The sequence below is a fragment of the Chiroxiphia lanceolata genome, chromosome 7 (genome assembly GCF_009829145.1).
Source record: "Chiroxiphia lanceolata isolate bChiLan1 chromosome 7, bChiLan1.pri, whole genome shotgun sequence".
Taxonomy (NCBI): domain Eukaryota; kingdom Metazoa; phylum Chordata; class Aves; order Passeriformes; family Pipridae; genus Chiroxiphia; species Chiroxiphia lanceolata.
In genome coordinates, this window is record NC_045643.1 from 18,687,106 (window position 1) to 18,711,703 (window position 24,598).

The 24,598-nt window shown below is 38.6% G+C and overlaps 1 protein-coding gene across 3 annotated transcripts in view; it reads right to left on the minus strand.

Annotated features, from left to right (window-relative positions):
• Positions 1–24,598, minus strand: part of ITGA6 (integrin subunit alpha 6) — a 135,884-nt gene that overhangs the window by 49,182 nt on the left and 62,104 nt on the right. For 2 of the 3 annotated variants that reach the window (XM_032692878.1, XM_032692876.1), the window contains 2 exons: positions 20,695–20,776; positions 8,937–9,144 (listed from right to left, as the gene is read on the minus strand). The gene's annotated coding sequence lies outside the window, so the exon portion shown is untranslated. The remainder of the gene's footprint in view (positions 1–8,936; positions 9,145–20,694; positions 20,777–24,598) is intronic. The other variant, XM_032692877.1, reaches the window with a different exon arrangement.

Sequence of the window (24,598 nt, forward strand, 5' to 3'; positions counted from 1 at the left end):
AAACAAGTATTTTAAAACCATGTTGATGTCTGTACCAAAGTCGTAGCAGTTTGCCTTTCAGGACAATCAAAACTTGCATGCTTTTAATACTCTAACAGTAACTATAGTTACTTTTTAAGTAATGCCTGTACTCAGCAACTTCTGTAAGGAGTCACAGAAATCATCCAGAGCCACTTGAACAATACTGGCACATTAGGTGTATCTGATTTCTCCCCCTCCCTCTAACCAGCACTGCCTGGGCATGTTGTACCTGTTTGTTGTTATCCACAGAGGTTGCTGAGGGGAGAACAGGGTTTTATCATCTCCTGATGCAGTAATAAGCATCCCAAGATGTAGTAACATTAAAACTTGTCTCAAGTGACCACAGCAAGAACAACAAAAATAGACCCTATACAGGGTGGAGCAAATCTGCACACAAACAGCTTAGAGTTACCTTGGATGGTCTCTTGTAATTTTGTGCTATTTTCATTTGCTCTAGATGAGGAGTGAAAAAAAAAAAAAAGTTTTACAAATATGTCAGTTTCCTTCCTTTGCTCTTCCTCCAAAACAAACATGCTGTGAGTTATCTATAACTAACATGTACTTCAGGAATTCCTCTTTTTCACAATCCCTGTATAAAGGGCGACCAAGTTAGGTATGGTGATGAACTAAATGTGAGCACCCTGTTATGGATAATAATGTAGTGATTCTAAGAAATGCAATGGCCAGATCAAAGGCGTTTCTCTGTTTTGTAACAAACACACTGCTCTTGCTGAGTTTTCAAGCTGTCTGCTTATTAATGGTGTGTTGATACCCAGCCAAAAGGCTGCAAGGTGTTTGCCTGCTGTGTCTACATATTAGAGCAAGCCTTACTGCCAGCAATACTTTCCTCCTCCATAAAACCATCTCGCTAATTACAAAGAAAAAAAAATAATTTCTCGAAAATAGAAGAGGTGGAATGGAAAAAGCTAGAGCTTGGCAAGACATTTTAGACTTTCCCTAGAAGGCACAATGCTTTACATTTCTGAACTTCTATCATTTATATCAACAATATACTGCGCAAAGAAATACACAGTTTGTGGATACTCAGCTCTGCAGTTTTAATGCAGCACATCAAATGGTCCTGAAAAGGCAAAATATGTAAACATCCCCTTCCCACTTCCTTTCAAAAACCTGCTTGATTTTATAATTTACGTAATTCCAGATGAAAAAATAATACTGGCAAAACCGGTTTGGATTGGTTCACTGTACAAGTTCTAAAGATACAGTGTTGTTTCAGTTCAGAAATATAAACTAGTTTTAAGTTTTAGTAGCCTGAATCAACCTTCTGTGTGGTTCCTCCCGAACACAATACTCATACCATTTCTAGAACTGCATGTTCTCCAAATTAATTACATTTATTGAACAGATGCATCTTAACAGCTACAACAAACAACAATTTTTATGCAGCCAGGTGATCAGACTATTTTTCCCAGTATATCCTCTACGGCTGTTCTTGGTTTCCTGTTAACAATTACCTTAGGAGTAGCAAACAGCAGCACAGGAGATAAAGGTGCTTATAGTGGTAAGTGAAACAAACTGCTCAACACCATGTAAGCAAAATGTTTTGCTTTGAACAGTCTAAAAAACAGAGTATTAAAATAGTTACATTTACACACCTGGTATTCTGAATTATACAGAACTGACACTCATTGTCTTTTTGTCATTTATAACTGGATGAAGAATGTCTCAATTTTTACTATCTTTTCAGAAAAGTTACCAAGATGCAGCTTTTTTACTAAGTGCTATATTTAAACTACAGTTCTAGATGAAGATGTTGCTATGTTCATATGACTTTTCTCTTTGATGGCTAAAACAACTGTAGATGACATTCTGCCATTCTTTACTTGCATGCAAAGTAAAAACATTTTACCTCAGTAGACAAAGTATTTCACAAATAAAAATATGAGTAGAGAGAAATATTTCAGTTCAGACTCAGAATTTCGGAGAACACTGTGACCAGTGTATACAGCAGCTCTTTCAGTCTTTTACATCTAGAGAATGTTTTTCCACCCAAGTTGTCAGGTACATTCCTTAAGTAGTTTCAGAATGACCAGCCTGAACTGTTTGGAGAGTAAACATCTTTGTAAACATACTTGGAGGCACTTTATGAGCGTAGCTAGGCAGAGATCAGAGAAATGCTGGTGACAAATGGGAATTGAGTACCCATAGTTTGGATTGCTGTGGAAGGAATTAAAGCAGCTCCTTCAAAACTACTTATAACTAAGGCATAAAGTTGCAGTGATTTTGAACATATGCCTGTACTCTAATTCAGTTGTTACATATACCACTATTTAAGATTCCCCCCATAAGAGTACCCCAAGCTGCAACACATCATAAGCACCTTTGCAGCCCCATTCTGTGGTTCTCTCAGACAGCCATTTATATCCCCAAATCACTTACATCACCACAGTTGAAACTTGTAGCACTGACAGCATCCCAGAGCTGTCTATACCATGCATGCTTCTTGATCTGCAATACTGTCCTGCACGTGAAACCTTGCTTGTCTTGTAGCACTTTTCACCAGGGTAGAGAGATATAACCCAATACCAGATGCAAACTTTTGGGCAGTTCTAGCCAACTCTCCCTCCACGTCTATAAGTGTACCTTCCAACCAATTTGCACCAAAGCAGCCAACTATTGCTTATAGGCGAGCAGAGGAGATTAAAAAGATAAGCAAGGTATTTCTTTGGTAGGTGTTGGCAGAGAGCAGAAGAGTAAGAGAGATGGTTTACAAGGAAAATATTCACAGGATCTCCCTGGAGATTCTCTTCAGGAATTCAGAAATCCTTCATGGGACGTATTTTAACTCCCTCAAGAGCCAAAAAGGATCATGTTCAGGACACTTTCCTAGCTCACACAGGTCTGACTGAAGAGTCTTTGGCCATCGCCCAAAGCACAACTCCACCCAACCTTTATAGCACTTACCTCCAAGAGCTGCACTGGGTGCTGGACACAGAGGACTTAGCCCTGTGACAGTCTGCAAAGCACAGGATCAGAAACTTTAATCACTTGAGGAATCTGGTCTCTAGGTCACTATCTGGCTTATTGTATCAGCACAACACAACTGAGATCCCCAGCTCTTCATGCAGCAAATTAGTGGAAACAGCTGCTTGGTCATTTCCACACTTGTTACTCCTGTTCCCCCATGAGGTCCTGGATCAGCCCCAGCTGTGAGGCCAACCAGCTGGCTGTTTGGCTTCCATGGAGGAGATAAAGCTCAGTCAGATTGCACAAAGGTTTCCAGTGACTGACAAGAACCATGCAAAGAAATCCAACTTTTTTTTTTTTTAATAGATTTAAATTTTTCTGTAGTCACTGTCTTCAAAGGTTTTACAGTTTTGATGTAGAGCCACCTCATTTGCATGTGCCAACCAAACCATGTCTGCCACTGATTCAACAGGACCTGTGGTCAAGACACGTTTCAACACGGCTTTCAGACTGCTGCAGACAAAGCAAGCAAGGGCTGCTTCTCTGGTTAAGGTCTAAAGCACCCTCAGAAAGATGCTTCCTCTACTTTCTTTACTCCTTCTTTGCTAATAGAAGTCTTCTCTTTTTTTTTTTTTTTTTAATAAAAATAAATCTAACAAGTTTATTCCCTTTTCTCTTTAGATTAACACCTTAATTTCTGAAAAACAAATGGAACAAGGCAGAACTGAACACCACAGTCATCTTCTACGTTTTTTTTGGATCACCACCATTTAAAACTATTTCTTTTCTGGATAATATATAGTTTTAATTAACCATAGTCTTTTAAATCAATCCATAATAAGCAAATCCAATCTTTTGTTATATTAAATCTCACTTGCTAACATGCTCACTAACGATGAATATGTTAATAATGCAAAGGCTGCAAAAAAAATCCTAAGTAAAGTCTGTAAAAGCCCAGTCCACTCAGGATTTGAGCTACTGTCTGAATGAAAATCAGGTTGTTCTCTCTCCCTGATTTGCCTGGATGTGAATAGCAGTTATGTGGAGATTGAGGACACACTGTAGTTCTCGTAAACTCCCTTCTGAGCGATACAACCTTTACTTTCTAAGATTCTTTTACTGTCATGCTAATCTACCTGTAATGCCATTTTATATGCAAAACCTATCAGATACTTTAACTTTCTCATTTAGTCAGACAAATTAAGAAATTAAAATCAACAAATTAAGACAATCTGTTATCCAAGAATTTTTTAAAAATTCAACCACTATCCATTTACATCCACCAAAGGAAAAAGACTGAGGATTGTCTACATATGCAGTATTTTCCAATTAGCTGCTTCTGTTTAATTATTAAACCACTACATTAAGCTCAACAGGAAGAAACTTTTTTTTTTTTTAATTCTAGAATAAGACTGCTCTCATGTGAGTTAATCAGGAACGATTTCATGTTTAAACAAGCACTACAGAAATTTAGTTCCTGTGCACTTCCAGTTTTATTCAATGAAAAGATTCATTGCATGATGCTGTCATGACCAGGCAGGCTTAGTGAGTGAATTGCAAATCTAATCAGCTTGGCAAAGGGTTTTATGGAAGCTGCTGTTCTGGCTTTGCTGACTTCAAGTGATTTTTTTCCTTTTGTTGACTTGTTGCAAACAACTAAAATCTGGGTCAAGGAAGGAAAGGTCATTCATTAATTATGGAAGTGCAAATTTTTATACAGTGTTGGAAAGGTTTCAAAAACAGTTTTCAATTTTGTATTCATTGTGTATTCAGCTTTCTCATTATTTTCCCCCATCTTTCTATACATCTAAATTTCAAGCATCTTCCTAGGAAAAGGCAAAATAACCTGTGCCTTGTAGGCAATCAGAATTTAAAGCATTGAGTTTAAACAATTATTCAAATAACATTATGAAATGGTAAAATATTTATGGCACAAATACATTTCCATATTTCTATATACTGTAATTACTCTAATGTTTATTGTCAGACCATCATTTGCTTAGTCATCCTCTCCAACTTAATTCTGTAGGGAAATTTTTGTTCTGGAGGTTCTAAAAGTCAGGTTTTGAACTTTTATATAGTAATCACATTTCACAGAATCACAGAACACAACAAGTTGGAAGGGACCCACAAGGATCATCAAGTCCAACTCCTGGCCTTACACAGGACCATCCCCAAGAGTCACACCATGTGCCTGAGAATATCATCCAAATGCTTCTTGAACTCTGTCAGGCTTGGTGCTGTGACCACCACCCTGGGGAGCCTGTTCCAGCACCCAACCACCTTCTGGGCGAAGAACCTTTTTTAAGTCCAGTCTTATTTTATGTGATGAGGAACTATTCTAAAATACACATTGTAACAACTATGTGTATTTTTCTCAACTGCAATTAACAGTCCCTGTGCCAGTGTGCTGGCAGTGCTCTGCCTTGTTTATTTACGTCTCTCACACCAGCAATCTCAAAAGACAACACTCCAAACCCATCCCAGCTCATTCCACACATCTGGGAACACAAAAAACTGAAGAAGGTAACATGATACAGTCAGGGAGAGGTGTTCTCAGTCTCACTAGGGCTGTACCTTTCCTATCATTTCCTGCATGGCACACATATACTGCTTTCTTTACTTGTGAGTGTGTGTTTTTAGGACATACCAGACAAATAGTTCGTTTTCTAGCATAAAAGCTAGAAAGTAAACTTCTGTGAATTTCTGACCACACTGAGTGAAATGCATGCATCAGTTCCTATTACTCAACTCCTAAAGTCAATCAGCATCTCCAAGGATCAAGGTCCACTTTTAAGCAATTGAGCAACCTAATTGGCAGGTAGATCAAGGCATGATAATTTGCTTCTTGAGTGCAAATAAAGGTACACTGACCCATTTTACTGTGGAACTGTTCTTAACCTTAATAAAATAAAATGCAGATATTCTACAGTAATGATGTGTTTTCCATACAGAACATAAAAGACTATCTCAAAGCATTTTCATTCTTCCCCCCTGAGGTATAACAGTTTTATAATCTCCATTTCCAAGTGGATATTATAAGATGGTCTACTTAAGGGCAAGAGAGTGCCCCAGTATCACAGACGAAAGCTGTGGCAGAACCCACAGACAGATCTGGCTTCTGAATTCTCCTTCCACCTCTGCCTTGTAATAAAAAGCTCATCTAAACCTGAAAATTCCCAAAGTCACTTCTGCACAGCTATCAGCTGCTGAAATGGGATACAGGTATATATGCACATTTGACTGACAGTTCCCATGATTAACACACTGTGTTTGGTAGAAAGCATGCTACATTGTAGGTGAGCACTAATGTCCCTCATCACGCTTCTTGGCTCTCCATCTCTGGGAATTTTTGCAGTACAGCAGTACTTATCAGAGAATAAGAGTTCAGTGTCAAAACATTCCTTCTGTTTCACTTCATCATTTCATTTTCACTTAATATTTAAAGACTTCAGGAGTTCTCTCTGTTCCATTCCAACTTACAACATGCTAGTTTTCAAGCCCTTTGCTGTCACCCCTGAAGCTGACTGACCATTACTGGGAGAAGGAACTGATTTGTCTGTATTTGTGGAAATACAGCTATCAGATTCACGAGGTGTACAGCAGCTAGAAAAGAAATCTGAGCAAACAAGGATTCTGCAGACAATAAACAACAATCAACAGATGTTACAAGCACTTGCTGTCCAGCTGCACATGGCAGGGCAACCACCGTGCAGTGGGATCAGGTCATGAATAAGTCTGTGCCTGTCAGCAGTGAATGCAAGCCTTCAGATCCTGTGTTCTGCTGCATGCCAAATTTATTTCAGCCTCAGGATGCCAAAATGACAGCTGCTTTGAGAGGGAAGAATCGGGGTATCAATCTTATGAGGGAAGTTTGCATCATTCAACAATCTGTTTGGTGTCAGAAAAGGAAGCTGTTACAGGAGGTAGTCAATTTGCAGATGTGTAACCATTAACCATAGTTTGCATGCGGAAGCACAAGTATGGATCAGGCATGGGAATTAATATCTAAGTCAATTAAGAAGGCTTCCCTAGACATGTAGGTAACAGGCTGGCCCTATCTAGAAACCAAAACATTGTGGTGAAGTAGGAACATAAAAATGCTCTATTGTAGATAGTAAAATTTGAACTACATTTGAAATAACAGTCTTATCACATTATGTAGACAATATCAAATCACTACATTGCTTCACAACAGCTCTACTTCTAAATAAATTTGTTATCTATGCTTAGTATTGCTGGGTGCATAGCCTTACTCCAATTTTGTGTTCATTGTAATAGAAGACATATTTGTGATTTACTTCAATTTGAACAGTGGTTTTTGCTGAAGTTGATGATAGGGAATGCTACATAGTTTCACTGTATTTACTGTGTTATTTTGTAATTTTTGCTGCATCTACATAATCATAGGGAGATGTGCTACTTTCAGCTACAGTGTCCTGCTCCCTATCTCCCTTGCTTTTTGAGGTTTAAGGGAGAAATGACAGCAGCATACCTCTGTCCACTGAGAGGGTTATTTTAACACACACTTTATTTGTAAAGTACCTGAGTTCTTTCATCTTTTGTGGACAACATTGCACAATGTATTGAAATAACTTAGGTAGCTAAAAACAGTCTGACTATGGCTATATATATGTGTATTTACGTGTCTTTACAGATGCCACGGTGAGCCTGCATTCCAGTACTTCAGGCCAGGTCATGAAGGTATGTTATCTCCACCTACAAAGGACCTACCCTTTGTGAATCTCTCAAAATTTTTTCCTTGCTTTGCTGGCTAAAGGTGCTTTTTCCTAAGGGGCATGGGAACACACTGTCAGCTGAATGCTGCTGGTGTGCCCTAGACAGTATGGGGCTGAGTTCTGCCAAGAAACAGCAGCTCTGACAAGGTCACCATAGCTCTTGCCACATTTCCTGACATTTTTCTTTATCCAACATTTCCTCATCCTTTCTGGAACATCTGAATAATCTTTATTCCTGGAAACTGTGTACATCTTGGCCTTGCATAGACCCACACTGCAATTCTCATAACGGCAAAAGAAGTATTTTCAAACACTGTAAAAGCTAGAAGTCCAAACATTGTGATTCGGACCTCCAGAGCTCCAAAATGTAACCAGACTTGGCATTCCATAATGTCAGTGACATTATAGCATTGTAATAGCATTGTAATATAATAGTATTGTAATATAATAGCATTGAGGTAATGGAGCAGAAACACCTGAAGACTGGAAGCACTATTTTGTCAGAAGAGCATAAACTAAGAGTTGTATCAGCAGGACCTAAAACTGAATATGAATACATTCAACAGAAATAAACGCCTCTAGTAAGACTCTGTTGTACAACAAACATCTTTTGAAAAAGCATTTGATTTCTTCCTAATCATTTTTAAGAGCAGTAGAAGAAGAACTTTTTTGCAATGACACTTTGCTAGGGTGAAGGGGAACTGAAAAGAAGCCGAAAACCTTAATGTAACAAATAGCCTCCCAGACAAAATACTTTCAGATAACCATTTCTGTCAATTTTTACTTTAAAGGCACCTTGAATCAGGGCAAAAAATAAAAATATCAAAGTATTGAGCTCCTGTATTATTCTGGCATCACAAAATACAAGATTTTCAGTTCTCGGTACAAGGAATGTTTTAGTCTGATTAGCAGGATGTTAATACTTAGCCAGACCTTTCTTTTTTCATTTTTACTACTGAGTCAACAGCAGCTTTTAGTATCTTTAGTATCTTTAGTATCTGTGAGACAAGTTCCAACAAAGCTGCAGTATGATTTTTTCTGTGATTAGTAAATCAAGACTAGAACATATGCCCACACACATCCTCCACAGTCAATTCACAACAGAGGGAAGATGTTGGCAATCTCTGTTACACCATTCCTTGTTTTTATCCCAAAGATCAAAATCCACTCAGAAAGAGAGGGCATGGCCTGTGAAGACACTAACAAAAGGCTTCTTGATTAACCCCAAAAAGTGAGAGACTGCATTACCTGTACCACAAATCATTCTCTGCCAGGATTTTCCCAGTATGAAGGCATTCAAGAGGTAGCCACAGGTAGAAAGGTCTCACTCAAATCTCAAATCTCTAAGCAACATAGCTTCATTGGCAACGTAGTTCCAGAAGTACAACAATAGGAGGCATTGTGATGTTTTAGGGACTCACAGGTGAACCCTTGGCTTTCTCCAAATCTTGAAAATCTGTGAAGTTCAAAGTTAGAGCTGTGATTGATTGAGGGGACACGGCAAATAGTCACTTTTCTTAAGAGACCAATATTGAGGAAAAGCCTCAATAGGACCCTAATGGAATTTTGGCCACTGCAACATTGCTCCTTCCCCAACAATTACAATTATAAAATTACAAGTTCTATTTTTTGAAATAACAGACTTATTGACTCAGAAAAAAGTTCAGATAGCTCAATATCCTTCCTAAGAGCTGTCAATAGTAATCACCTTAGACTGTGTAATAGAGAGTACCTTCTCTTGTTGTTGCCTGCTAGTGCTCTGCAGATTACTGCAGACTTTGTTTGGCCATGGGTTCATTCAAACCACTGTATTTATTGACAGTTTCTACTTTATATAACTTAATTTATAATTATATTATTGACCTCTACAGCACAGTGGAAACAAGATATGTAATTAAATTGTGCACTCTGGGAAAAGGGACTTTCTGCTTCAAACTCCCCTGCCCAATAACTTCATTGTGTGCCCTACTGTGTTACATGTTTATAAGCGAATGAACATTTCATACTCATCTTATTCATGTATTAATTTCTGTCATACACCACTTCAATCATCCGTTTTTACACAGAAGGCTCATTGTCCAATTCATATCTGAAATAGATATCATTATATGTTTCTAAACACTTTGGGCATTCTTTGTACTTTTATCACATGCCTTTTGAGACAGAATTGTCAGAATACCACACAACATTCAAGATGTAGCAAAGGCAGGGACTCATAGCAGTAGCATAATTAGATGCTCTGTGTCATATAGTATTCCATTAGTAATTCCTAATTTTCTAATTCTCTTTTTGACTGCTAGTAATCATTGAGATGATGGTGAACTTACCACAGGAAGATCAAGATCCTGAATGGAACAAGTTAATTCATAACCCATTTTTTAATTCAAGCAAATTGCTTTGTATAGTATGAACCTTAGTCTTGTTATTTTATTTCTCAGTCATTTATATATGAAAACTTTTCTTTAGAACCAGCTTTAGTTTTAACTCACAAAAAATTTTATAGAGGCAGCAAACACTAGCCCCCCTAATACTCACATCCCTTCCTAGGTTTTTAAACATGGTAAACAGCATATACCCCTCTGGGATCTGTCTCTAAGAGAAATATGTATTCCTCCCCTTTTCTTCAGCCATCTCATAATCTACAAAGGGATCTTCTCTTTATTGCATACCAGTTTCAGTTCTCAAGGGCTCAAAGCAACGTGAAAAATCCAAGGAGGTTGTGACAACTGACTCATCTTTTTATCTACAGGCTCATTGAAAGAATTCCAAGAGGCTTGATGTCCCTTTGCAAACTCCATATTTTCCATGTATTCGCTAATACTGTTCTCATTACAATTCCTATCATGTTCCTGGCTGAGAATTCAACTCAGTTTCTGTAAATCTCCCAAGTACCCTATTTCAAACTTTCTCAAATGTACTCCCCTTTATTCCTCTGGTACCATGATAAATGACAGTTAAAACTTCATTTGGGGGAGTTCAGAAATTTTGTACATGCACTCATTCAAATCTCAAGAACAGCAGTAAATCCATATACAACTAACAATTCAGAAAATACTGAATCAACTGATGATGTACTGAGCAAATAGGATGAACACACATAAACACACAGAATCTTTATTTCCATGCTCATAATTATGCACTTAAGTTCTGTTAGAACATATGTAATTGCCAAACCAGAGCCTAAAAAAGGCTAGTTGCTATCTGTTCCTTATCCTCAGTCTTACCAAGTTGTGATCTCAGGAACTGAAGAGGCATCATGAACCCAGAAATCATGTCTGCCCTTCAGAAGGTTACAAATATCTCTTGCTCTTCACCCCTCAGATTAACAGGAGGTTGTAAGTCTGTCTAGTATAAATAATGCCAAATGCATCTACTCTTTTGAAGCAGGCTGCTGGTAGCAACTGGCTAATTGTTACAATTCAACTGGCAGCACGAAAATCCTCTTAGAAACCAAGACTCCATTAAAATCTCTAATTTCCTTGGGCCCATGTTCATCTTCCAACAATGGCATCAGTAAAAACAAGTAATTTTTCAAGCAACACCAACTTTCTGAATTCTTCATGGTTTTTCATAGCTCAGGTGTACTGTCTTCTCATTTCTTATTTCATAATGAGAACTTGGACTACCCCTGTGTACTTAGTTGGTTTTTTTCTTATTCACACAGCAACTCAGAACAAAAGCACTTCTAAAATATTTTATGAGAAGAGGTGTCTCTTTCATGTTAAAGAAGTTGCATGACTACAGTAAGCCAACACCTAAATATTTGTGTGCCTTGTCTCCACATGCCTTAGTTAGAGAAACATAACCTTAGGTGTTATTTATATGAATGCACATTCATGACTATAAAATTCTTGTCAGTCCCACATTATCATACTTTCAAACTTTGTAGATGATTGCAGTCTCCTGGTTGAGCAATAACCTTCCAATGGATCAGCCTCTGTCACCACAGCAGAACGGGGTTCTCAGCACAGACGGTTAATCTCTACATAAGCAGCTGGGGCTCTGTGCTTTTTCTAAGACTAGGCAGGTGTTTCCCTTGCACCAAAAAGGATGGCACTTAAGTGTCGAAGTTCCACTATGCCATTATCTAGTAGTCAACACACTTCTCATTCTAATCCATGCTATCCAACATAACTTTTCGTCTAATCCATAACATTCAGAAATCACATCCAACAAAATGAATTTGTACTTTAAGCAGCACAGCTGCTCCACTTACTTGAAGCTTACTGCTTTTCCATACACTGCACATCTGACCCTTTTAAATTTCATAACACTCAATAACACATTATGAAGAATGGAAGTTCATTATTCAAAGGGATTAAAAAAATCTATAAAAACTTTATTTTAAAATTTGTAGCTAAGAAAGTAGTTTTTAACTGTAGGAAACCTGAAGATTTTTTCACAAATTACTAGTGAAAATAAAAGTGTATCCAAACAGAGAGGATACTTGTATGTTTCTAAAGAATAACAAGAAAGATTAGTTAGGAGAGAGGCAACAGAAAGTACTGCTTTAAAAAGCCCTTTTTCACTAGTTGCTGTAAGTAATTTATTTTCTTGAAAACTGCAGTTGTAGAACTTCTAAAAAAATAAGACCTCTTTTCTTTAAAGGGAAAATACAGCCACCCTGTTTTTCTAAAACTGTTTCAATATTTCATTTGTCAAAATCAGAAAAGGCACATTTGGAACGAATGAAACGGTGGTGGTGACAGCACTAAGGCTACAGCGTTTTGAATCATCAGCTACGTTTCCCTCTTATTCCTATTCCCCTTCCTTTCCTTTTTCTCTTTATAAAGCAATAACTGGCACGCTTGTTGTTATAAAACTTAGTATCTTGAGTATTTTACTTTTTCTATTCTTTCATGTTATTTAGTTTGAATATGAGGGAACAGTTGGGAAGACAAATAAACCATTTAGTGATATTAAAGCCCTACTCTTGAAGAGGCACATATGATGACTTTATTACATGAGTACTTTCAATATTTGTAAAGGAAGCAATCATTGGAATATAATTAGACATATGAATAAATAGATGGAAAAACTGAGGGCCTAGTAATCTTCTAAATATAGAAATTTACTTACTTTCTTATTTAAAACAAAGATATTCAAAATGAAATCTGCAGAGTTCTCAAACAAGGCGTGTGGATGCCTGACAATTCCTGGCTTCTGGACAACATAGTCCAAAACACCCTTTTCAGAGAAATAGTTTGACATGCTGAATGATGCAATTGCAATCTCAGTTCCTGCCCAGTGTCCATCGTATCTCTTGAGTGGTACACATATTAACACAGAAAATATTCAGTTGCACCTCCCTTCCCTTCCCCTGCTCTTTCCCAGAACACAGGAATCTGGTGGGAAACTATGCAAAGCAAGTGCTCAGTGTCACCACATGTGGACACCTCAGTCAGCACAACACTACCACTCTGTTGTCACCTTTTGTGGTTCTTGTGAAAGTGCCACTGCAACTGTAGGATGTAGCCTCTGGCCAGGGTAATGAGCAGGAAAACAGAAATTAGGACTTTAAAGCATTTTCAGTTGAGACTTTGGTTTATGCCACTATCTTTCTTTTGTCCACCCATATACATATGTATCTTTATTTCCTTAAAATCCATTGTTACTCTCAAAACATGAGTGAGGCTCAGAATGACCTACTCTGAACAGAGCAGAGCACTGGCCCTTTGATATTTGAACTGCACAGGCTCCTTTTCAGAGCAGAGTGCAGGAACCATATATGCTTATCACCTCAGGATGAAAGGGGCCTTGGTTCTCCACTGCCCAGTTGCCACTACAAATACTTATGCCTCTGAAAATGCAGTATGAAGTTATATCATAACGATTGTCATTCCAAACAGGCATTACAATGAAATCCCTTCAAATGTTAACCTGTTAGTTGACAGCCCATTATTTTAGGATTAAAACTGCTGCCTATACTTAGCCATTATGGAACAATTCTTTGATCAGAACCCAATTCATCCTTCTGCCTCTCTAATTTAACCCTACTGAATCTGTTGTCTGGCTGATTTTGGATTTACAGGAGTACAATATTTTTGCATTTTTGTTTGTCAATTGATCTCTCTAGAGTACTGTCTGAATGATTGTCCTTTGGTTTCCATAACTTCATTTGAAAGTCACATTAATGCATTTGAAGACTTTTTAAAAATAACTCTCTTGCCCTTGGAAGGCACAACTAGGAAGTAATATATTATACAAAAAACTTCTACTGTGAAAAGTGAGTGATTTTGGTTTGTTGTTTCCTTACTTTTCTGTCCTGATCACAAAGAAATACTGTGAACATCCCAAATGCCACTGTAGGATAAGAACCTTTTCAGAAATTACACCTCATCCTCACTCTTAGTCTAAAGGGCATAAATTCACCTGCAGCTAGAACAAGAGCCTACCAATGCATGAAAGACCAGCATAAACCACCTTGGACCTTCTCTGCATAAGTATGCTTGAAAAAGGAACATTATCCTGGCTTGGCTAAGAAAACTCATGAAATAAATTAAGCAGGACAAATGAAAAATAAAGTTAAGACACTACTTGACACTCAGAGGAGAAGGGAGAGGGGAAATGACATGCAGCCATTTCTCCTCTTTGCACTTCTTAGTCAGCATCCATTTACAGGCATCACCCCCTAATCACAGGCAGTGGTGAGGTTCTCACACTGTCATTTTCTTGTAGCAAACTGAGAAGATAAGATCTTTTCACCCCTCCTACTTAGAGCCTCAACCATGCCCCGTATCACATGAGAAACATCTTTCTTGCAGCTGCTCTGCATCCTCCCACACAAACACCCCTTCCCAAAGGGAATCACCAGCCCTTGCTTTCCCTCTCTTTTACTATTATAATTACGGGCGGGGTTTCACTTCTTTCACTAGTGTAATTGAAGATTTCCTCCTTGTCTGTGCCTCTCCAGGGTGACTGACAGGCCCAGGACCCTCCTGCAGACACCTCTTGCCACCAAGTGAGCTGAATCCAGGAGAAGAGCAGGACCGACTCCGCATTGCCGCAGGTACAGAAGTCCCCCGGATAACTGCATTCCTCAGGCAGAACAAAATTTTCCTCAGACCTCATCCCAACATCAGCACATACCAACAGTATGTTGCTGGTCTTCTCTACCCTGTGCCTTTGGGTCAGGGTGCCCAATGCATCTTTCCTCCCAGACAAGACAATGCACCCAAAAAAATACCTGATGCCCTCCTCCAGTGCCAGCACAAGACTTTGGGGCTGGGAGCACCATGGCCGTTCACCACATGCCCCAAGTACTGGAATACAGGAGGAGAGCAGTGGGACAGGAACCAGTTTGAATGCTGACTTTTCATGCTGCAAAGTTAGAGGAAGGAGCAGGAGATAAGGGAAAAGGAGAGCAGTACAGACAAGACCGAGCAGCCTTGATGCCTGAAAAATGAAAGCCAGGTAAGAGTTGCTATTTCTCAATTCCCCTCCTCATTGCTAGGTGTTGCATTTGTGGCTAAGAGGCCACAGCAGAGGAACTGCTCCTCTCTAACTCCCTCCAGCTACACCAGCTGGGGAGGGAGAACCTGCTAACTCCTGGAGACGAAGTTGGTGCTGCAGCTGGGACCTCACAGTTGCCACACTGACAGCTGGTAAAAGCACGCAGGCAATCCCTATTGACCCTGGGCTGCACTGTCGAATGTGCTGCACAGCACCAGCCAGCTATTAATAAATACAGGAGCGAAACCAAATGCCTCTGCTTTGACTTCTTTAAATGGCCAAACTCAGCCTTCCAATTGGTCTATTTCTGGTCATCCATCCGACCCCCAGTTCCAGCACAGGAGCTCCCCCATCCAGGCATAAAATTCCTGCTGACTTAGCAAGGTCTGTGTTACAACCACAGCAAGATGTGGAATTAGCAAGTATGAGGATTTAACAAAGTGAATTTTCTTGCTATTCAAGCCATCCTGTAACACATGAAAGAAATTGCATTTGCACAGCATTACCTTACCCACTAATCCCTTAGTTTTTGCATCTCTGTCCTCCAGTCCCATCAATAAATACAACTTCATATTTGATATTCTGACCCCCTTTTCTGCATTAGAGAAGTCCCTGACTTACCAAGCACACAACAGAAGACCTCCTCCCTAAGTTTGCCCAGACCATCTCTGAGGTGAGGAAAGGTTTGCATGGATACAGCAGTCTGTCTGGTTGTGAGAACACACACGTAACCAAAATCATCATACTACATATGCACTAAACATGCATCTAAGGCATGTGTCCTTGTAAACCAACAAACAACCAAACCCCTCAACATAATAAGGATTTAGAAGAAAAGACTCTATTGTTTCTAAAACAGAACAACAACATTCTAAAAACTGATGACATTTCCCAGTTTTCTTCAGCATAAGTGGAATTTCAAGTCTCCTCATGAAACTCTGCAGTAAACATTCTTTATTATTTTGCCACTTTATTAGCTATTTTGGGGACTGACTTACATGGAATATTTCACATATAATGTCCTTGGTAGCAGATATGAATTTTATAAAACTCCAGTACTGTCCATTGCTGCATACAGGTAAACTCTTCCAAACGAAACACAATGGTATTACTGGGGTGTAGAAGAATCATCATTCTGTCTGATGCAAGAGAAACTCCTAAAAAGCTTTACAGGGAGAATAATCAGTCTTTGTAACTGCTCTCCTCTTTAGAGGTTTGGAGTTGGCTTGTTTCCTTTCAAGTGCCAAAAAACTCTAGAGGGGAAGCAGTTGTTTCCTGCATACCAAAATGCTTTGTCATTTACCCAAAAAAAATGCCTGAAATAGTTGATAACATTTGTTTTCCCCTCCTTTCCAAATAAATGTGTAAATATGTAGAAAAAAGTTGCTGTGTCTTCTCAATCCTCTCATTCACCTTTGACACTGATCAATCTACTTTCAGCGGTCAGGGCTCTCCTGGACAGCAGAAGAGGACATGTCTTGAATTTCCAATTCTCACTCCAGCTGTGAAGTCTCTCCTTCCTCTCCCACAGCATTTAGCAGGGTATGTTTATGGATGCTTCAGGAGAGCTGAATAGCCTTTTCTAAGAAGTGGCTTGGGCCACAAGGACAAAAAGGGCACTGGCAGGAAACTGGTGGTGCAGGAACTGTGTCACAGGATCTCCAACATAGTATCAAGGGGTGACACAACGAGGATATTCAAGAAATCGTTCAGTGAAGTGGGTCAGTAAATCTCTTCTCAGAAATCATTGATGTCCCAGCGTAGTGCATCAGTAAGTATGACTGGGTTCTGTAGAGATCCAGAATGTGATGGAAAATGTCAGTAAAAGTTTTTCTTAACTCCAAAGAGTACCTTCTACACATCCTGTCCTCACAGAGGTGGGAGAGGCTGCCTTTCCCCATGGCAGCCCCACACTTTACCACATCCTTTTTGTCCTCACTACTGGTTTTCATGATTGATAAGTGTGTTCACCCATTTACACACCTTTGCTAGCATCATGGGACAAAGCAGATACAGCTCTTGAAGCTTCAGGGAAAACCCTGAAGAAAATGCAGCAGAAATGGAATAACCAGGAACCTACTAATGTAATGACACAATATGAAGCCCCAAACACTGTTCTTCCACAGACTTGAGATAACACATGAAGTATTCTGGTTTTTATTCCTCTGTTCTTTCTTTGTAGTCTCATCATATGCAATGCTTAGCCAGCTGCACCCAGCCCTCACCCTAAATAAAATAAAACAACAGCCACAGCATCTGACCAGCAGGCATGCAAGCATACGAATTTCTTGGCAGATTTTAGATTCTAGCTTGCAGCAGAAAAGAATTGTAATAATTCTATAAACTGAGATTTTCCAACAGCTACCGGGAATTGCTGGCTGTCGTCTTGCGACAAAGACAAAGACAGCAGCACTTCTTCAGTGGCCACATACAACATCATTATGGAGCCTCGGGTGACTTCAGCACACTAATGCTGATAATGAGCTTGTGGCAGTGCAGATGATCACACATGGATGAGCATTCAATTACTCACCCCACGGTTAACACACAGTGAAAGCAAAGACTACAGCCACACAGGCCTCCATTTCATTTCACAAAGTGCCACTAAATATCCATCAAATAATGACAGCTTTATCCCAAGTGCTGAGCAGGGGGTGGCCCATCTTGTTTTGCAGAGCCCGCAGAAAACCAGCTCAGGCCCTCACCCACTGATATAGGGGCAATGCCACTTGGCCCAGGCAGGACCTGAAGTGATGACTTCAAGACAAAAATATTCTTACTTCATTCCCTGCCCCCAATACCCTCCCAGCCTTCTTACTGCAACAATATCCCAAATGTGAAGATTGTGACCTCACCAAAATGGTGATTAAGTTCAAATATTACTAAATAATAAATCAGATTATTATTTAAAAAAATAGCACTAAAAAAATATTTTTACTGCTTTAAGAGTAGATTATTTAATTTACTAAGATGCGGTTTTCTAAAAGCAAAATTATATTAAAAAAAAACCCAAACCCACAACAAATCGAACAAAACAAAACAAAAAACAAACAAACAAAAAAACCCAGTTCACAGATATTTCTCTTAGGTCAATTCTTTTAGAGTTGGTGCAAGCCATCCTTTAAAATTCTCTAAGCTTTGCCATAAAAATTATTTGGAGAGCTAGCAGAATTGTGATCCTAGCAATTCACTTAAATTCTGGGCACAACTTTTGCTTCCAAACTGTGAACTAAATACAAAGTGGAAATAGTTTCCATTTGGTAACTGTAGGTAGGCTGCCCTTGTCCTGTAGAAGTTGAACCCAGGTACAACTCTGAACTGTGATATTTGGAACCAAATTATGTCATTCAGAGTTGTTGCTATTTTGTGAGCACAAAAATGCAAGTGCTTACACCAATCCCTGCATAACTATTTCAGCACAGTATTTAAAAGGGTCAAAGTGGTAGATGACAAAACAAAATTAGCATTTCTATCTTCTTGTCTCAGTCACTTCTGCAACCAAACCAATTTAAGATGAAAACTTTCAAGGTATCAAGTTTTTTTATCAAGAGCTTACTGCCAGATCTGCCCAGCTCAGTCTCAAGAGCTACAGGGGAGTAAGTGTGGATGGAGATTTACTTACACTTAGACACAGTAGGACATCATCTACATGGGATGATTTTCTAGTGATGCACACACAATACAGTGACACAAAAACCTGCTCTACTCTCCTTTCACTTAACTCTCTTCCTAGATGATATAAGCTGAATTGGTCCTTCTGAATCTGAGATGCAAGTGCTCACATTCATGCTCATGTTATGACAAGAGCAAAGCCTGGACCATACTGTAGAAAGGACATGGACCAGCTGACCTGGGTGCTGCCATGCAGAACCCACTCATGAGTTTCTAAATGTTTCACCTTTAAAATAAAGAGAAAAATGAGCACTGTAACATCAGTTATTGTTGGAGAGTAAGATGGTTGCTATGATCAGTTTTAGAAATGAGTAATGTAGACCATAAATACAGAACATAACAACATTTCTGGAGAGCAGCTGCATTGAACTCCAGTTCTCTAACTGAACCTGGGTACTCTTTTTGAAGACAAAAGGTGCCTGTCCCCCAGCTTGAAGTAGGATCTCTTTTTTTTTTTTTTTTAAATGATGGAAACAGTGTTGTGGCTACTACCATTACTGGAAAAAAAAATTTAAAAAAAAAAAAAGACAGAGACAAAAAAATCTTCAGCTATACAGTTAAAATCTAAGCTCTCAAGTTTTGCTGAGCTTCAGACTCGGGCCATCCCACATTTGCAATGTCATATAGAAAACCAAAAACAAATGTAAAAGGGACAGAGAAGTCATGCATGACAATTGAAACTAGGATCAGCAGATTCCCCACCCCCCACCCCCACCCCAATTCAGCATTAAAAGGAAAAAAAAATTATGCAATTTGCATTTTGTATTTGCTGATGAATTTTTTACACCTTTGCAGATATTTTTAAGTAATAATATTGTCACAATGGTTGTAGAACAAATTTGTGACTAAACAGATAAAAATGCCTATGAAGGACCCAGCAGCAACCATTTAGGGAATGGATTCCTTGGAACTGAGCATTCATAATCCAGTGCCTACTGTGCATTCAGTCCCTTCAATGGCTATGGTAATTAGGTTGTCTCATGTTATTGTGACCTACAATCTATCTATGGGGACACTCCAGGGGAGCTCTGGGTTCTAAATCTACTAATTTCACATTTAGAAAGACTCAGGCATGACGACAATGCTGAATTGATATGCAGAACATTCAGATAATTTTAAACACTTGAATCATTGTCCTCACATGTAAAAAGATCAGGGCTTCCTTCAAGCACACATTGTGCAAATTCACTGGGTGTGTCACATCATACTGAAAGGATGTTTGCTGAAATGCAACGGGGCCATGGAAGTGGTAGTTGATTAAGTGGAAAATAAGGAGCCTTGGGCACAATGACCTTTATAAACCATGCACAAAATTTAAGATGAGATTTACAGCAAACTTTTATAGTCAGTTTTTTCTATGCTGATAGAAAATAAAGTAATAAATCAGAGTATATGGTTAGTTTCTTGCATAAACTAGAACCATTTTAGGAAATTCTGTTCAGTCATTTACTTTCTGGCTTTAGCAATATAATATCACTTGACCCAATCCTAATAAACAGGTCAGACAAAGCTACTGTCTAGTAATACCATCATGTTAAATAGTTCCTCAGTGCCGTTGTATTTGCAGTCCTGGATGACTTAATAGCGTGGTCTCACTCTGCTCATACATTATAGGCCAGTGGGTAATCATAAGGAAACTTTGCAAACAAGTTTCCAGTTTAGGCCAGAGCATCAACCCAGACCAGACAAACAACCTACAGTCTAATTCTTTATGAGAGTTTTGGGGATCTTCTTACCATCTCTTTTCCTCAAATCTAACCCAACTCTCATTTCTCAGAGACAGGTCATGACACACAAATATTCCCTACAAATTTCTGGATGTTGACAGATGAGCTCTGAGTGCCTTTCAGCAGCTGCTCTTTCAGGACATCACTAAACCCACCTTTGCAGCCCTTCACCAGCAGCTTAAGCGAGCACAGGAGTCTGGGGATGAGAGATGGGAGGCAGAAGTACACACTTTGGCCCTGTCAGAGAATGGAAAGAAAGAGGTGGGCAGACACCTTAGAGTGACAAAAATCAAATTGCCTCGCAGGATTTGCCAAGTCTTCCAGAGCCCTATTAATGCAGTAAATTCATTTTTGGGAGGGTCAAAAAAACTCAAATCACTGACACAGTGAATGCTTAAAATTACACCCTATGAGTTAGATTGAATACAAAGTATGTACAGGTTCTCCTGTGAGAAAACTGACTGTATTTATCTTTTTAATTGAATCTAGCCATATAAAATGATCCTGTTAAGTAGATTAGAAATCTTATGTACTGGGCCTCCTGTGGTTTGCCTTTAATATCTGCGCATTCAATTACTGTTTTCAAAAAGCAGGAATTATTCACTGCAATCCTAATGCTGTATTTATTTAGGATTTTGGCCTATTTTAAGATTAGGTCTGACTTAATTGTACCAAACTATCAGCAATGTTGGAGTCAGACTGTTGTAACTCAATATCACATATCTGCATTCTGTAAATCTGTGAAGAAGAAAAAGAGAATACTTCCTCTTGCTACTGCTGGAATAAAATTAGAGGATGTCTGGGGAGACTGAAAAGCAGTTTGATCCAAATATTCCAGTAATTTTTTATTTTTTTTTAATGCAAAAAGCTGAGACTGAAAACTGTTCTACTAAAAAATAGGTACAACATCAGGGGGAAATCTAAGTTACATCTCCCTACATAATTCATAGGGGAAAATTAACTGTCATAGCAAGAAAGCATTGCAAGAATCTGCGTTATGGACTAGGAGCTTCCATCAACTGCTGCATGGAACATGCATTAGGAAGGGGTGAATAGTCAGTCATTCCTATCTTTTCCTTGCAAGAGATTCACTAACATCTCAACTTAAGGCATCTCAGCAGTGACCAACCAGACACTGCCCAGGCCAAGGGTAGAGAACAGCCCTCTCCTCTCACCACTCAACACCATCCTTCAGTGTCATCAGCAGTTCCTTCACAACAGGAGTGCTCCTCTCAGCTTTTGCAAGACAAGGAGGTAACCTTAAAAGATTAAAGGAAATGGGATCAAAGGACCTTCAGATTTCTATTACATTGTCCCCATTTCTGCATTTATACCTTAAATGTCACAGCAAATTACAACTATATGCTTTCTCTCTAAATCGTTTTTTATCAATTTTCTTTGTTCAACCATTAGCTGTGTAAGCATATGTATGGACATCTACTTATTTATTTCTAGCCTGTCTATTCCTCACTCACATTGCAATTCCTAGGGAGATTCCCATCACAGTTTTTAGAAAAGCCTTCTTAAGCATCGTGCTAAAGCTCTTGCAGAAATCCTAGCCTTGACCTTGCTCTAGGTGAAAAGTACTGCAGAAGTTCAGCACAGTTGCATGTGGTCCCAACTCTGGAGCTTTACAGATTCTATCATTTATCTAATGAAGATGAAGTGTTACCTTTTAAAAAGAGGTTAAAGAACATGGACAGCAGCTGCAAGGACACGAAAAAATGCAATTCCCAGGAAAACATTTGCTTTCATCAGTCAGCAAAATAGTGCTGTAAATCTGCACTATATTTGTCATGGGGCAAAAAAAGTAAGAAGATAGTTATCAAGAGTCTGGTTGCGTTTCCTGTGTGTGCAAAATGATCGTTTGTTGCAAAATCAGTGTTTTGCACAGATTAACAACAGTCACCGGAGTTTACAATGCAAGACAATATAAGCTTTCATAATAAAGAGTAAAAGCCTCAGACATCAAAAAAAAGGGCATCCGTAAATATAAAGCTATAGGTACTCTGGAATTCTCTACCAGAAGTGAGTAACAAAGTAAGATAGACAGATTTAGACCTTACTTGTGACAACTATAATACTATTAAGCATCAACTGAAAGCAGTTTCAAAAAACACCACACTCCAAGCTTCCAATTTAGACTGACTTTTTTAAAATTTTTTTTTCCTAAATAACTACATAGTGTACTTGTACTTAAAAAACAAGCAGGCATTCTTTAATTCACAGCATAGAGACAGCACTATGCCAAATACCTTCAAAATTAGAAAGCATGTAATATATCCTTTTGTCCTCTAGTATACAAAGCCAAGGAATTTCTCAGTTTAATTAAATAAACATGGCATTTTTCAGAAAATATCTGTAATATAGAAGATGTAAATGTTTCTACTATTATTAGTAGAAAAAAATAGATAAAAAAATCTAGAAAAAAAATAAATAAAATTACTTTGAGGTGTTCATTTCTACCTTACACGGAACAGATGATGCCAAAGAGTCCAGAGACTTCATTACAAGGTGGTTGTTATCAAAAAAGAAGTATTCTAAAAATGTAGAGGCCTCAAATGATTTGTTTAGATTTTGAAATAGACAATCTGTCTGAAATTCTAGCCACACATTGAAGTAGAGCTGAAGAATTTTGCCTTTGGGATTTTTCTTATACACAAAATACATGTTTATTGTGGAATAGTTCTGTAAGGTATACATGAGTCATTTTTAACCACAGTATTTCCCAGATAAACACAACTGCTGTGTTTATAATGAAAATTAATGCAGTTACGTAGATAATTCATTTCATAAAACATCTGACAGAATGGAAGAGGTATTTGACAAGTCCTAACTGGCATTTTTAATTTGTTTTCAGGTTGTAAAAGAAAAAGCAGCGAAAAGTATATTCAGAAAGAAAAATCTGCTTGGAAACATCCTTTCCACAAAAAGTTGAGTGCAATTGCAAGGATCAGTAAGGGAAATTAGGTAGAAAAAGCCTGGTTACTCCTGCGATCAAACCACCATGTCGCTAAGACTGGGCCCTGTGGTGCCTACTTTCATACAAATTACTAACTAATCTCACCCTTGTTTGACACAACAAAGGGTCAAATTACACAGGTGTTCATTTCCAGGTGTTTCTTATGTTGCCGTTTTGTTCATTCACCTCAGTCAGTGAGGCTCCAGGAGTCAGAGCCAATCATTCCCATTCCTCTGAACTTTTTTAAGAACCTACCCCATATTTTCCACTTTACACACAAGGAACAGTATCACAGGTCTCTGAGAGAACAATATCTTGCACAAAAGCAGTTGACACCTGAGCCTCTCCGGACTCAAACAGAGCACAATGCAGAAATCAGGGAGAAAAACACAAATTTGAATGTGTTCCTATAGTTACTACACTTTAAAAATTAACTGGATTTTTAAGGATAATTTTGAAGGAAAAGTGGGTAGCTAACATGTCAAGACAAAAAATGGAGTTGATGCTAATGACCTTGACTGTCTTACTGCTTAGTAAGCTAATTATATTAAACAGAACCAGAGCAGAGGAAATTAGAAGGCATGTTGATGTTTCTATTCCTTCCAAAGCAAAACAGTAGCCAGCATGATGTAGGAAAGCCCCTTCAGGTTACATACACCAAGAAAGCTATTGTATATAGCATACAAGAAAAGCCAAACAAACAGTCTAAGTATATTTGGGTTTTAATAGCCAAAGGCTATCTCTACTGTGGCTGTGCCCTCATATATTACAAATGCTCTGCAAAGCAGAAACCCACATTTCGTGTCAGACTCTGAAAGAATATTAAAGTGCGACTGAAGTGAAAAACAGAAATTATCTCCTGGAGCCCAACGTGTTTGATAATCTTGGAATGGGTAATAAAACTCTTCTGCAGTCTTTTGGAGGAGTTTTCAAGAAGTCTTTTGCAAGGAGATATTTTCTGAATTTGTGTCACAAAGCTACTGGTTAGTATTCATGGTTTCCAGTAAAAAGCTATTTGCAAGTTACTATCCCCAAAACATGACTTCTGGAGCTCTATAAGAATTATGTAAACTCTGTTGAAATAGTGCTGGGCTCAC